Source organism: Typopeltis vanoorti, chromosome 11 (genome assembly GCF_054136105.1).
Source record: "Typopeltis vanoorti isolate ZY-2024b chromosome 11, IOZ_Tvanoo_1.0, whole genome shotgun sequence".
Classification (NCBI taxonomy): Eukaryota; Metazoa; Arthropoda; class Arachnida; order Uropygi; family Thelyphonidae; genus Typopeltis; species Typopeltis vanoorti.
Window position 1 is genome coordinate 97,867,824 of NC_143559.1, and position 15,657 is coordinate 97,883,480.

General features: G+C 36.3%; 1 protein-coding gene across 1 annotated transcript in view; it reads left to right on the forward strand.

Annotated features, from left to right (window-relative positions):
* The window catches only part of LOC150101866 (proton-coupled folate transporter-like), an 85,285-nt gene that overhangs the window by 45,097 nt on the left and 24,531 nt on the right, over window positions 1-15,657 (forward strand). The gene's annotated exons all lie outside the window — the stretch shown is intronic.

Genomic DNA, 15,657 nt, shown 5'->3' on the forward strand with positions numbered 1-15,657 from the left:
AATTGCCAAGAAGGTGTCCTAATAAATTATTAATTATATGAAGAGCCAAAGGCTTTGATTCAGTGATATATAAACTTATTCAAGTTTAGGGATATTACATTCCATATTGTTTCTTAGCCGAATAAGAAAATCAGAGTTCATGCCGAATATAGAAACTATATATATAAAGTTCGGCGATTCCAAGCAAAAAACTTGGTATTATTAACTTGGTCTACCTACTCACTGATGAGACCTCAATAAAGGTTGAAACCCGTCTGGGTAGTGACCTTCTCTTGTAATATAGAACAGTAATACAGCTCCTAGGAGCTAAGCTCACATTATGGGTAAATATCAAGAATAGTGATCGGAACTTGCTCCACCTTTGCTATGAGTTGCCTCTGCTTGCACTACCTTAAGGGTCAGTTGCTGCAGTATCCAGGTATTTGCTTACGCTTGGAATTGCCGAACTTTATATATATAGTTTCTATATTCGGCATGAAACTCTTTGAGTTTCTTATTCGGCTAAGAAACAATATGGGATGTAATATCCCTTAACTTAAATAAGTTATGTTGCCAAATTGAAGCCTTTGGCTTTTCATATATTTAATAAATTCATTGTTTTTGTTAGCACAGTGATGCAACATGGTAGTGAAAGGCAAATCATTGCATAGGTCTGCATGGAAAGCAAATAAAGTAAACAGCATGGATTTCTCAAAAATAGTACAATGCAGTGAATGTAGTATGTATGTATGCATGGGAAGATGTTGCAGATATATATGTAGAGAGGCTGAATAAGAGAAAAGAACAAATGTAGTTATGTAGGAAAAGTGATATTCTGATGGACTGTGAGGCATGCTTAAATATAAGTTTAAATAGTTTAAATATGAATAGGGAATATGGCATCGTAACTGACATGCCAGTTGGAAGATTGTGTGAATGTTCAGATAGTGTGTGGAAGCGATTACGCGTTTGGATAAATTTCTTAGGCAATATTAACATAAATTCATTGTTTTTGTTAGCACAGTGATGCAACATGGTTGTGAAAAGGCAAATCATTGCATAGGTCTGCATGGAAAGCAAATAAAGTAAACAGCATGGATTTCTCAAAAATAGTATATAATGCAGTGAATGTAGTATGTATGTATGTATGTATGTATGTATGCATGGGAAGATGTTGCAGATATATATGTAAAGAGGCTGAATAAGAGAAAAGAACAAGTGTGGGTATGTAGGAAAAGTGATATTCTGATGGACCATGAGGCATGCTTCAATATGAGTTTAAATACTTTAAATATGAATAGGGAATATGGCATCGTAACTGACATGCCAGTTGGAAGATTGTGTGAATGTTCAGATAGTGTGTGGAAGTGATTACGAGGAAAAATGTTCAATTGACGATAAAGTGGGTGATAACGATGTTAAAAATCAGAGTGAAATTACCAATAAAGTGAACAATAATGACATTGAAAAAAGTGCAATTAACAGTAACGGGGTGAGTGGGGTTGACAGCAAACAGGTGTGTGTGTGTGTGTGTGTGTGTGTGTGTGTGTGTGTGTGTGTGTGTGTGTGTGTGTGTGTGTGTGTGTGTGTGTGTGTGACTGGCAATAAAATAGTGACAGTGAATGATAGCGTAAAAAGGATGCAAGATTTGAAAGCTGAGTTGGTGAAGATGAAGCAGATGCAGAGCAAAATGAAGGGAATTGGAAATATGTATGGAAGAGTGAAGAAGGTTAAAACAAATGACGTCGTATGAAAAAGGTAACGAAAGATCCATGAGTGGCTTTGTATGGTGATTCAATTATTAGAGGTATGGTAAATAAAAAGTTGTAAAAAATTTGTTTTCTGGGAAGTAAAATGAATAGAGTGATTGAATGCTTTGGATATGAGGAGTAAGCAAGCAAAGGAGTTGGTAGTAGTAGTAGTAGGGAAAAATGATGACTGGGAACAAGGAGAATGTAAGATTGGATATTAGGAGGTTGTTGAGAAGGATTTAAGATAATAGTGGGATAGGAAAGATACTCAATGCATTGTTGCCCAAGTATGAGTGATGAGATGAGGTGGAGAACAAGAATTAGAATGATCTTAGCAGAAATGTGTGAAGAGACAGAAGTGCAGTTTGTTAATGTGGGGAATGAGTTTGAAAGAAAAACTGAACTGTATAAGAGTGATGGACTGTATTTGAATGGTTTTGGTGCAAGTCATTTGGAGAGACTGCTGCTGGAAGGGAGAGTAATGAGTGCCCAGAACGAATCTGAGCAATTAAGAAGCAATGTTAAAGAGATGGAAAGAAAGGAAGGAGAGATTGAAGTGATGCTTATGAATGACATAGGTAGCATGAGTGTAGAGAATGAGAGAATAAATGTGCAAGACAAGCAGGGAAATGGGGAGACTCAGGGTAGGCATGGGAACATGCCGTGAAAAAGGTTGATGCTCCGAGAGGATGTGAATGCATGTGTAGACAAAAAGGGAAGGGGATGACATCTGGAATATAGGGAAATCAGTTGGATGTAAAGAAGGTTCTGAGATGAGTAAGGAGAAAAAGAAATGGCTTGAGGAAAGTATGGAGAAGTCACATCTAATAAGTGGTATCAGCGAAACTTATTATAGATCCAGGAATGAGTTGTTATATTTGTATATGAATGCTGGAAATATCAGAAACAAGGGAAATGACATGGTTGCATTGATTGAGTTTGTTCACCCAAAAATTGTTGGAATAAGTGAGACATGATTGGATGAGGATGACATCCTGACAGGAATAGAGATGGAAGAGTATGATGTATTTTGTGAAGATAAAAAATAGTAAAAAGGGAGGTGGAGTGCTATTAATGACAGAAAAAGAGTTATGTCCATACAAGGTACAGATGCAATGGGGAAATAGTGGTTGGTTTTGAGGCAGTATGGTGTGAAATAGAGATGAATAGAATTAAATACTTCGTTGGATGTTGCTATAGATCTGGTAATGTGGAGGATAGTGGCCAGGAAATGTATAAGCAAATTAGCAAAACAAATGGGAAAAGGGGTGATGGGTGATTTTAATTATGGCAATATAGATTAGGATAATGAGATAGCAATTGGAAGTAAGGAAAAGGAATTTATTGAGTTTTTGAGGGATAATTACTTCAGGCCAGGCAGTATATAACAGAAGATACATGAGGATTAAGGATCTTGGATTTGATCATCTCATCAGAGGATGTTATTATAAATGAAATGTTAAATTTCTTTCGAATTGGTGAGAGTAACCATGAAGTAATTACCTGGCTGGTTGCCAACCATGTGAGGACATTTGTGAGGAAAGGTTATATGTGGAACTACAAGGCTGGTGATTATGAGCAACTCAGGAGACAGCCTGCAGCTGTTGCATGGAATTGAGTGGAAAGACCAGTGCTGCTTGAGTGATATTCAAGAACTATCTAGTAGAAGCAGTGTCTAAACATATTCCAAAGATCAGAAGGTTGAATAAGGTAGGTATCAAATGGATGGATGAATGAAGAGATTAAGCATGCAATACATGTAGAGAAAAAAAAAAGGCATTGTGGAGACAACATAAGAGGAGCAGTAAGAATCAATTCCATGAGGAATACAAAGAACAGGTAAGGAAAGTGACTTGGTTGGTAAGGGTAGCAAAAGTTCAGTTTGAGCAACAGTTATCTAATAAAGCCAAAAAAAAATCCTAGGGCGTTCTTTTGATGTAGCCAGCAAAAAAAAAAAAAAAAAAAAAAAAAAAAAAAAAAGAACGAATATGGTAGGATGGCATTGATTGGATAAAATGGTATAAGGACAACTACTGTGGAGGATATATATATATATATATATATATATATATAGTTCAGATATTTAATGAGCAGTCCATAAAGGTCTTTCATCCTTGTGAATGTGACATCATGGAGAGTTTGAGAGCAATGGATGATGAGGAGAGACTGACTGTAAGTGAGGAAGAAAGAAGTATATGGAGAATTAAGCAAACTTGATATTAATAAGACTGTGGAACTTGATGATATATCACTGTGTAATTTGAAGGAATGTGCTAGGGAGTTGACATCTGCATTGACATATTTGTTTAATATGAGTCTTACATTTGGTCAAGTTCCAAAGGACTGGAAGGAAGGCAAGATTGTACCACTTCATAAAGGAGGTGACAAAATTCAAGCATCAAATTATAAGCCAATCTGTGTGTCAGGTGTTGTGGTTAAAGTGTTTGAAAGCTGGTGAGAATCAGGATTCAGAATTGGGTTGACAACAATGGCATTATCTTTAATGGACAGCATGGATTTGCTAAAGAGTGGTCATGTTTAAGTAATCTATTTACTGATACAATAAGGTGACAGTAGCATTGGACTTGGGAGATGGATACATAGCAGTACTATGTATCCATCTCCTATACTTAGACTTTGCAAAAGCTTTTGATAGATTACTGCATGTTAAGTTATAGTCAAACTAGAGTGGATGGGGTTGGATTAAACTAGTTCATTTGATTGGAGATTGTCTGTCTGATAGGTATCAACAAGTTGTGTATGGGGGGAGCAGTATCCCAGAAGAGGAAAGTCACTAGTGGTGTTCCTCAGGGCCATTGCTGTTTAACTAGTATGTTAATGATATTGGAGAAGATTTGAATGGGAATATACAGGCAGATGATGCAAAGTTGGGAAGAACTATGAGGAGTAGAGCACATGTTGTGGCCTTAAAGAAGACTTTAATAGACTGAGTGAATAGGCATGGGAGTTCAATGTTGGATGCCAGCTCAATGTTGCGAAATGTAAGGTTTTAAAATTTGGAAAACAAAGATGGGATGTAGAATTTCCTCTTGATGGAGATGGAGGAAATAAGATAGATTGGATAAAATGGTATAAGAACATTGGTATAAGGTATAAAATTGGTATAAAATGGTATAAGGATATAAGGACTTGGGGTGATGGTAGATAAGGATCTAAAAGTTAGAGGACATATTGCTAAAATTGTGAAGACAACACAACAAATTCTGGCAATCATGCGGAGGACTCTGACTTGTAGAAGTAAGGAGATTCTGGTTCCATTGTATAAGATTCTGATTAGGCCACATATCGATTACTGTGCACAGATTTGGTCATTTTCAAAAGGATGAAGAGATGTTGGAGAGGGTCCAGATACAATTGACCAAAATAGTTTCTGATCTCTGAAATGTTGAATATGAAGAAAGATTGAGACAATGCAATTTGCAGAGTCTAGTAGATAGGAGAAAGAGGGGTGATATAATAGAGATGTACAGGTTGGTAAAGGGCGGTTATAGGATTAACATTGAAGAGGTTTTTCATAAAATGGTTTGTGATTGGATGGAGAACAAAAGGTCATCCCTGGAAGCCATATAAGGAGGGCGTGAGAAGCAGGTTTTTTGCACGGAGAGTTGTGAATGATTGGAATGCATTGCCTGAGAGCATAGTGTCTGCAGAGAATTGGAATGTGTTTAAAACACGGTATAATGAGCTGTGTGTATGACAAAAAGGATACCTCCTAGATGAGTCCGCAACTGAATGGGGGTCTTAGGATAATAATTAATAATGCAAGTCTTCATTTACTCAACTAAGAAAAATATGTTACTATTATTGTTATCTCAGATCTCCACGAAGTCACAAGATGCATTATGAGAAATCTACTCCATTTACTTGTCTTCTTTTTAAATCTGTATTTTATAGCTGTTAATTGCACATATTGTGGAATCATTTGTCTGTTTTGGGGAAGAGAAAAACCTTACGTTTTTGGGAGGAATATTGCTACTGCCTGAGATTAAATCTGCTTTAATTGTAAAAAGTTCATGAAATTACATCTTTCTGTGTATTTGAATTCATATCCTTTCACTCAGACAGTAGGCAGGAACCTATGCCTATGGTAATAATCCCCTGAATAACTTATTGCAATGTCTGCAGTAAGTATTTCTCTTAGTATTTCCATGCATCAAAGAACTAGATGCATGGAAATACTAAGAGATATATCACTGACAAATGTGTTTTGCTACATGTATGTGGAAACATGACATTGATCTATAAACATGACAAGTCATTTACTAAAATAAAGAGCCAAAAGGCTTCAGTTCAGTGATGCAAAATTATATAAATCAAGTGGATATTAAATCCAGCATTATTTCAAAGCCAAATGTAGAAACACTTGGCTTTGGAATAATGCTGGATTTGATATCCACGGAAGTTACAAAAGGAAGCTGTGAGGAGTGGTTTCTTTGCATGGAGAGTGGTTGAACTGTGGAATGATTGCCTGATAGTATGGTGAGAGCCAGAATGGTCAATGAGTTTAAGGAGTGGTATGATAAACTGCATTTCTTAGGAAGGACCTTCTGCAATGAGTCTTTTGACTCTATGGAGGCCTGAATAATAATAATAATAATTGATTTATATAAAATGACAAGTCTTGTTTCCAGATAGACATAGCAGAATAATGTGTTATCAAGAGATAGATGTACCAATTTTTCACATGCTTTTCAAATTAACATCGTTAATAAATTGATATCACAATTTATTTAACACTGGTTTAAAAATTCACGTAACATGGTGTTTTTGTCAAAAGTTTCTTTATAATTTCAAACTATCCATGCAACTTCATTAAGCAGCCTTAGCTCTGGTTACCATGGTGACCGAAGGAAATGTACTTACATATTCACTATGAAGGTATTTCAACATTGTGGTTCAAGCCGCCATTAAATAAGCATGTGCTGACCAATTTTTTTACTGCATTATATAAATAAGCGTTTTATATTTAAAAATATCCTTCAACATTGACTATGGATGAATGGAAGAATGAGAAATGAGTGCCAATAACAAAAGTGTCATGTGTGATTTTTGCTTTCTTATCACATTGCACATTATGAGCAGTCTTCAGTGTGTGGTGCTTGTGAAAAAAACAAGATGACTGTAATGGAGTGATGAATTGCAGTATACACAATCTGATGGATGTGTCTGGAACCTAGCAGATGCATGGTGAATGATACAGGAATGTCTTGTATCGACGGTGAAATTTGGAAGCAGTAGCATAATAGTCTGGGGCTGGTTTTCCTGATTTGGACTGGGCTCAATGGTTTCTGTGTCTGGATCTTTAAATGCTGATGCCTACCATGACATTTTGGACATTTCCATTCCTCCTACAATTCCAATCCCACACTGTGACAACAGTTTGGAATGGGTCCTTTCCTGGATCAGCACAATAATGCGCCTGCTCACAAAGCAAGGGCTCTACCTCCATGGTTTGAAGACATGGAGGTGGAAGAACTAAACTGGCCAGCCCAAAGCCCTAACCTCAACCCTACTGAACATCTTTGGGATGAGATGGAGCAAAGGGTGCTTGCCAGACCTACTCATTCAATTAACACTCGTCAGCTGTTCGCCATACTACAGAAGGAATGGAAATGAATTCCAGCAGTAGTTTCCAGAACTTAGTTGAGAGCCTACCCCAAAGGGTAATGGCTGTAATAACAGTGAAAGGAGGCTATTCCTTGTATTGACAGCAATGCTGTAGCGACAGGAAATACAGACAGTTGCTCTTTGGATATTTTTCAGTCATGTTTTCTGCTATGTATATCTGGAAACATAACAGCAATCATGTCATATTTTGAGATACATGTTGCAGAATGATGTATCATCTTACATTATCACACATTACATGAGAGTTACTCTCCAGATTGGCTTATAGCTGCCTGAGAGGGGTGCAGTGTGTGTGTCTGTGTGTGTGTCTGTGTGTGTGTATGTGTGTGTGTGTGTGTGTGCCGAAGATGTTGCTCTTTTGTGAGTTACAAAAGAGCAACTTCATGTGTAAAAGTAGCATAGTCATGAAGACATTCCACATGCAAACATTTGTTTGCTTATGCATGTGTAAAATAAGGATGAAAACAAGAATATAATTTCTTATCAACTATAATATATCTCTACAACTCAGCAAACAAACTTGTTACACCTATCTTATTTCATCCAGAGTATCAGATTAATATGTGATACACCATTTTTACTATGTGTATAGAAAATATGACTTCTGCTATAGGAATAGTATATAGTATTTCCACATGTGTAGCTTCCACTGATACCTCTGAGAATATTTTCAGAACTGGCAGATCTTTCTAGATTTGTTTAACACTTAGAAGAACCAATGTTCAATATTATAAATTATATTCTTGGTTTAATCCTTAAGCAAGCAAAGTTTGTCTGTGAAGTAACTTCATATCACTTGCCTTAGTATCCCATGATGCAAAGCACATATCCTTATGGACATGTATAATACTATGCATTATGGGAAGGGTCATTAGCCAGACTGGTTTCAACCTTTATTAAGGTCTCATCAGTGGGAACCAGACCATGAAGTGCATACATGTCCATAAGGATATGTGTTTTGCATTATTGTATACTAAGACAAGTGATGTGAAGTCATTAGCCTGTATATACGAGTTGCACAATTGTGAAGTTACTTCATGCACAAACTTTGCTTACACTTGGATAAAGGATTACATCAAGAATATAATTTCTTGGCATCTTAAATTTATAGTATAACCAAGTGGAAAAACTTACAACAATGTTCAGTACAGCACAATTTGGCAATAGAAACATAAAAACCCATATCCTGGAATAATCCAGTTTTTTTTATTATTTATTTATTTTTTAATATCATCCACATACACACATGAAAGAGACTTACTGTATGTGCATGTGCTTAGAAAGAGGAAGGGAATTTATGTGTTTTTTGAGGACCTGCAGATTGTAATCATTGGGAAAAACAGTATAGGGAAAAACTGTTCCAAAGAGCAGAGGTGTGGAGAATAAAGAAGGAAGATGAGAAGTTGGTTTGATAAGTTTAGAACTGAACTGTATATGGGTATTGACCAGCAGATGCTAATGTTTATATATGATTAAAAGATGAATTGTAATGGCAATGGACCAGTGTACGTGGAAATACTTACAGAAAAAAAATACCTATAGAAAAGACAGGTTGAGATGTTTTTTCGGATTACTTATAAGATTCTTAGAAGACTGATAGAATTCTGCTGAACTCAAATAGTTATTGAAACTGATATTATTTTTGAGAAAATTGTCCATCTTAATAAAGATCAGCCAAGGATGTTTACAGTGGAGATGAGCATGTTGCAGTCTGCAACTGAGGAGAACCAAGGTTCAACACATTGCTGTCTGACAGTAAAACTAAAGAGACTCAATATCCTGGAGTAATTTAATTAGAGCAGTGAGAGAATTTTTTAAGTGGCACATTTTTGAACAAATTGCCCACCTCAATAAAAGATTAAAACTAATCTTTGTAGTGATCTCACCATTATGGGAATGCCTTAAGGAATATAAAAGAGCAGTTTTATGTGAAGTCATCTGCTTTCTATACACAAATAGTACAGTAATGAAGATATTTCACATGCAAAATTTTACTGCTTAAATAAAATTGAGATGCAAATAAGAACATCATTTTTGAAACATTTTCCCACCAGCAAAAAAGCTTGCTTCAGCTTCAGATATATTCATAGATTAATTATGAATTTAGGTTTTTATTACTATTATTACTATTATTACGGGCAACTCCAGGGAGTCATTAGACTCATCGAGGGAGGCCCCAAATCATATTCATCACAACTATCTGACATTCATACAGTATCTATCATACCTCGCCTTAAACTCATTCACTGTCACAGCATCCACTACAGACTCAGGGACGCATTCCACTCATTCACTACTCTAAAAGTAAAGAACCCAGCTCTAACACCTTTACTAACCACACTTTTGCCCAGTTTCCATGGATGTCCCCTAGTCCTCCCACAACCAGCCCTGTTCTCAAAAATATCTTCTGAATTAATTTTATAGAAACCCTTCAGTAATTTGAATGTCTCAATCATATCTCCCCTCCTCCGCCTATCAACCAATTTTTGCAACCCACAAATCCTCAACCTGTTCTCATACGGTTCATTCCACAGACCTGCTATCATCTTGGTCACTCGCCTCTGGATCCTCTCCACATCCTCCCCATCAAGAAGAAACCTAGGTGACCAAATCTGAGCACAGTAGTCTAGATGGGGTCTTACCAAGGCTCAATAGAGAGGAACAATAACCTGCTTGTCTCTGCTTGTCAACGTATTCTTCAGCAACCAAGTGATTTGATGAGCTGTTTAGGTCACTTTTGCAATGTGTCCCCTAAATTTCAATTCCTTATCCACCAACACTCCTAAATCTCGTGCCTCATGAATTTCCTGGAGCAGGGTTCCACCAATGCAGTAAACTGCCGCCAATCTTTTCACCCCAAAATGCATAACCTTACATTTTGCCACATTAAACTGACATCCATTCTCCTTAGCCCAGACCTCCAATCTATCCAAATCATCCTGCAAAATTTTGACGTCATCCGCATTCACTATTGCCCTACCCAACTTCGCATCATCCGCAAACAAATGAACTGTTCCTCTCAGATCATTTCCTATATCATTTACGAACAAATTAAACAGCAGTGGTCCAAGAACAGATCCTTGTGGCACACCACTAGTCACAGGCCGTCTTGTGGACTCTACTCCCGAGTAAACCACTCTCTGATATCTCTCCGTCAACCACCCTCCTATCCATCTCACCAACCCTATGTCCATTCCCATATGCTGCAATTTACTGATTAGAATTCCATGTGGAATCCTGTCAAAGGCCTTGGCAAGGTCCAGTAGAATCACCGTAAACCCATTACCCTTATCCAGTTCAGCCGTCACTGTGTTATAATACGTGAGCAAGTTACTGAGGCATGACCTACCCTTCACAAAACCATGCTGTCCCCGATACAGTATCCCATTTTCTTCTATCCAATCTTGTATTTTCCTCTTGACTATTTTCTCTAAGACCTTGACAATGATTCCTGATATGCTAATCGGTCGGTAATTTACAACAGCAGTCTTGGAACCACCTTTATGCAGTGGAACTATTTTCCCCTCTTTCCACCCGCTCGGGACTAACCCAGACCCGAGACTCAAATTAAACAAAATGGTCAAGGGTACGTACTGACAATTCTTTAGCTGCTTCTCGTACAACCCGAGCTGGTATACCATCCAATCCCACAGATGTATTGACATTGAGGTTATGCAATAGACTACTCACCTCCACTTCATTAACCACAATTCCCGTATAATCTACTGGTTTATTCGTTTCTGCAATGTCACCACCTGGATGATATACTTTTGCAAAGTGCTCACTCAGTAACTCAACTATCTCAACTGATTCAGTTACCTCCCTACCATCGGCATTCTTTAAAATCAATCTGCCATATACATTTTTCCTTTTACTTGCTACATATCTAAAAAACTGTTTAGGATTCTCTTTAGCCTGCATGGCCAATGTTCTTTCGTAATCCTTTTTTGCTTTTCTTACCACACTCGTCACCCTTCTGGCCTGCGCTTTATACCGTTCATGTGCCTGCCGGTCACCATTCTCCTTAAATTCCCTCCATAGTTGTTTCTTTTTTTGCAACTCAAGCTTAATGGTGTTATTCATCCATTTAACCCCTACTTGATTTATTATTCGGACTCTAGGTATACAGTCAGCCATTGCTTCATGCAAGCACTTCTTAACTACCTCCCATGCACTATCAACTTCTAGTCCTTGCAGTTGTACATGCCATGGCACTGAACCAATCAAACTCCTAAGCTTGTCATACTTTCCCGCCCGATAATTCCACATGTACCCTGTCTTAATTGAAAATTCTACACCTTTAGCCACCTCCCAAGTTAAGACCCTATGATCACTCTCACCGATTGGTGGCAATGTGGTCATATTTGTTACAGCCAAATCCTCAGATGTAATTACTAGGTCAAGCACTCTCTGTCCCCTAGTATTTTCCATTACATGCTGTCGCAGATAGTTATCCCTTAATAACCGCATAAAATCCAGTTCCTTCCTCCCGTGTGTCCTCTTCTCACTCCAATCAATGCGACCATAGTTGAAATCTCCCATAATAATCACCCTCCTTCCACCCATTTCTTCTATTTGCTTGTGCATACTGTCACCACCATCTTTTCCATCACCTGGTCTATAGCAGCACCCAATTGTATATTTAGTTCTGCTAGCCACAATCTCACACCAAATGGCCTCAAATGTGCTCTTTTGTCTATCCTGCAATTCAACTTCTATTCTCCTTGGCTGGAGCTCATCAGCTATCATCAACAATACTCCTCCTCCCATTTTATTCTCTCTGTCATTCCTGAACACACTATACCCATCACATTCAATCCCACTAGTTATATCATCTACAGTCAGCCATGTTTCACTAATACCTATAACCTGTGGTCTGGAAGTGCCAACCATGGCCAAAAACTCTTCCTTCTTGTTCCTAATACTCCTAGTATTAGTGTACATGAATTTAAGACCCCCATTAGCCCCAACCCTACCTTGATGCCTTATAATATGGTTTCTTTGAATTTAATTAAGTTTCTGGTTTCTTTCTTTTAGCTCCTCCTGCATTAACTTATAACTTTAGAATCATTTTACGATAAGCCAAGTGTTTTCACATATGAAATGCTTGTTTATTGTCAAGTATTCAACATAGCATTGGAAAAGTCATTAGAAACTTGATCAAAGGAGACTGGTGTTGAATGGGAAGAATATCATATTGGCTTATGCTAATGACATTGTTATTCTTGGTGCTTTACATCCGGATTAACATCCTGATGTAATTAAACAATTACATCAGGATTAATTTAGTTTAATTGCCTCCTTAATTTCATTAAGGAGGCAATTAAATCTGTGGGTCATAAACCAGGAAAAGACTAAATGTATGTGCATTTTGAGAGTTCTTTGCAGTTAGTTCATCTTGGTTGTGTAATTATTGCTTGAACAAGTGGGTAATTTTAAATATGTAGGTGTCTGCATTAACATGCATCAAGAGAGATATACAGGTAGGAGAGAATTATGAATGCCAATCAAATGGTACTTCACAGTCTCACAACTAAAATAAGGATGTTATCAAAGAAATTAAAAGAAAAACCAAGTTATTTATACCGAGTATTAACCTACAGTTTAATAAAACATGGTCTACAACAGATAGAGATAAAGGAAACTTATTACATTTGAAAGAAAAGTCTTAAGAAAGATTTTTGGACTATCTTACAATTGAAATACGGGCTATATCAATGAATATAATGAAGAACTATGAAAGCTTCAAAGACCCAATGCATTAGCATTTATTAATGTGGTCGTGCTTGAAGGATAGATAATTGATTAAACAATTGACAAATATAATTGACAAGGAAACACTTGTAGGAAGATCCAAGCAAGATAGAAGTATGATAAAGACAGCAGAATGAACACTTCACCCTATACGCAGTCTCGATAGTCACAGATAGAGAGAGAAAGAAAGACTAAGTGTGACATCATTGGCCTGTTAACAGAATGGGCTGTTAGCTTCTGAAGTAATAGCAGTAGTATAATAGCATGTGTGTATATTTATATCCAGAAACAGGATTTCCTTTATTTTTTATATGGAAATGCTGTCTTGAGCTTGTTCATTCTGCTGTCTTTATCTTATACTTTTATCTTGCTTGGATCTTCCTACAGGTGTTTCCTTGTCAATTATATGGGTTCGAAACCCGCAGTGGGCATGGATGTTTGTGATTGTCTGTGAAAGTAATAGTGGTGATGGTGGACAGTAGATGGCACTGGTAGATGAGGTTGAGTGGTGGAGACAGAGAGATGTAGAGTAGGTGTCCTCCCTTGATGAGTCTCAGGACTCCCTGGAGGTGTCAAATAATAATAATAATAATATGTAAACTTGTATTATATATGAAATGAGCCATTGCTCAAGTTTTTTTTTTTTTTAAATGGATTGATTGAAACCACATATCTGGTAAACTTAAAGAGGAAGGTGCCTACAGATATTAGAAGTAAAAGAATGCTAAAAGTAGTGCAGTAGGGATAAAGATGTATCCACTCAGTGTTAGCATGGGTATACTTATTTTGACAGGAGTATGTTTTTTGTGATGTTACATGTTTTGATTAATGAACAAAAGTCATCAGATGAGTTTAATTTTCCTTATCCTTGATTTGAACATTTTTTTATGTGATTCTGTTTTATTTTATTTTATTATTACAGCTTTAGATTTTTTTTTTTTACCTTCTTGCAACTTTGGAAATATCTGAGAAGCTAAATGACTTCAATCCATTCACTGCTGCATTTGTTTAGTCTGCAGAGGATTCTGTGTCAGTTTTTTTTTTTTTTTAAGTTAAGGATTCTTTATAATGCATTTTAATAAATTCAACAAAGTAATGACAAAGCAAAGCTATTCTGGCAATGAAAGTAATATATTTTTTTTCTGAGTGAACAATAATGCAAGGATATAAAATGTCACAAAAAGCATAATATTTTTAAAAAAAAATTACAAAAAATAAGAATTGTACCTATGAAAATTAAGTCTCTAACAATATTATTACATAGGATGTGGTCTTGTAGATCAGAGCTTCTTAAACTGTGGGTTGCGACCCCAAATGAGGTAACATAACCGAATGTGGAGGTCGTGAAAATTTTGGCGACAGTAAAAGGTTTCTGAACGTGCAACAGCCAAAAATTAATTCAGATTTGAGGCTATTGTTTGTAATTCTTTATGTAGTGGTAAAATTATATGTACACCAAAGCATTGTTTTAAAATAAATTTATTTATGATTTATTATCAGTACATGTTTGATTTGTATACCTATTTTATATACCTGGGGTTGCGTAAAAATTTCTTGGGTGAAAAGGGATCACGAGTGCAAAAAGTTTAAGAAGCACTGCTATAGATAATAGTATCACGAGTGAGCATCAGAATTATTAAATAACCAAGGAGCCCACTCTTGGAAAGAAATATGACATGTTTTCATACTTCAATCTTTCAATAAGGAGGGACAGTCTTATAATGAGTGATAAAAATCATCTACTACTTAAGAAACATCTATGCTATAGGTGATTTGAGCTCACAGCTTATAGGCTACAAAGTAGAGGCTTGGCCAAATAGGCAATGGTTTGCTAATGAATACAAATTCATATGGGATATTTCAGAACAGGACAATACACTCACACAATACCACTCTACAATATTAACATAACTGATGTATTTTTTTTATAATAGAAAATGCACTAGACATTCTAGTGAGATTCTGTTTTTTTCTCTTAATACTGAAATAAAAAGAAAATGAAATTCTCTAAGATATTGGCTGAAAACTGGGTTTTCAACTAATAATCATCCTTTTCTCCATATTGAGTCATATCATTTTTTTCAAGAAAGTTTTAAATCATTGTATTCAAAACTGAAGAAGTGGAAAAGATTACAGATTTATCAACAATGCAATTATAAAGAACACCATTACATTCCCCATTATTTCTTGACTTGTATTTCCATCAAGATGTCTGATATTTTTCTTCTCAGTCCTGTATTCTGATTCATTTCCATTTTCATGTAACACAACTTGACAGTTTTCTCAAGATCTTTCTCTCTTCTGATAAAGCACCGTTAAAGCCTACTTCTGCTTCATTATTAGATATGTGATATATCTTCTATCATTGTAAATCAGTGAAAATGTATGTGAAAACAAAATCACCAGAATGAAAATTAAACAACGCAAGAATTTTGAACTTGGTTGATAAGAAAGTGAAGAATTCAATAAGTATAATAACTAATTAATTCATGAAAAAAATTGTTGGACCCATTCCTTGAAAATA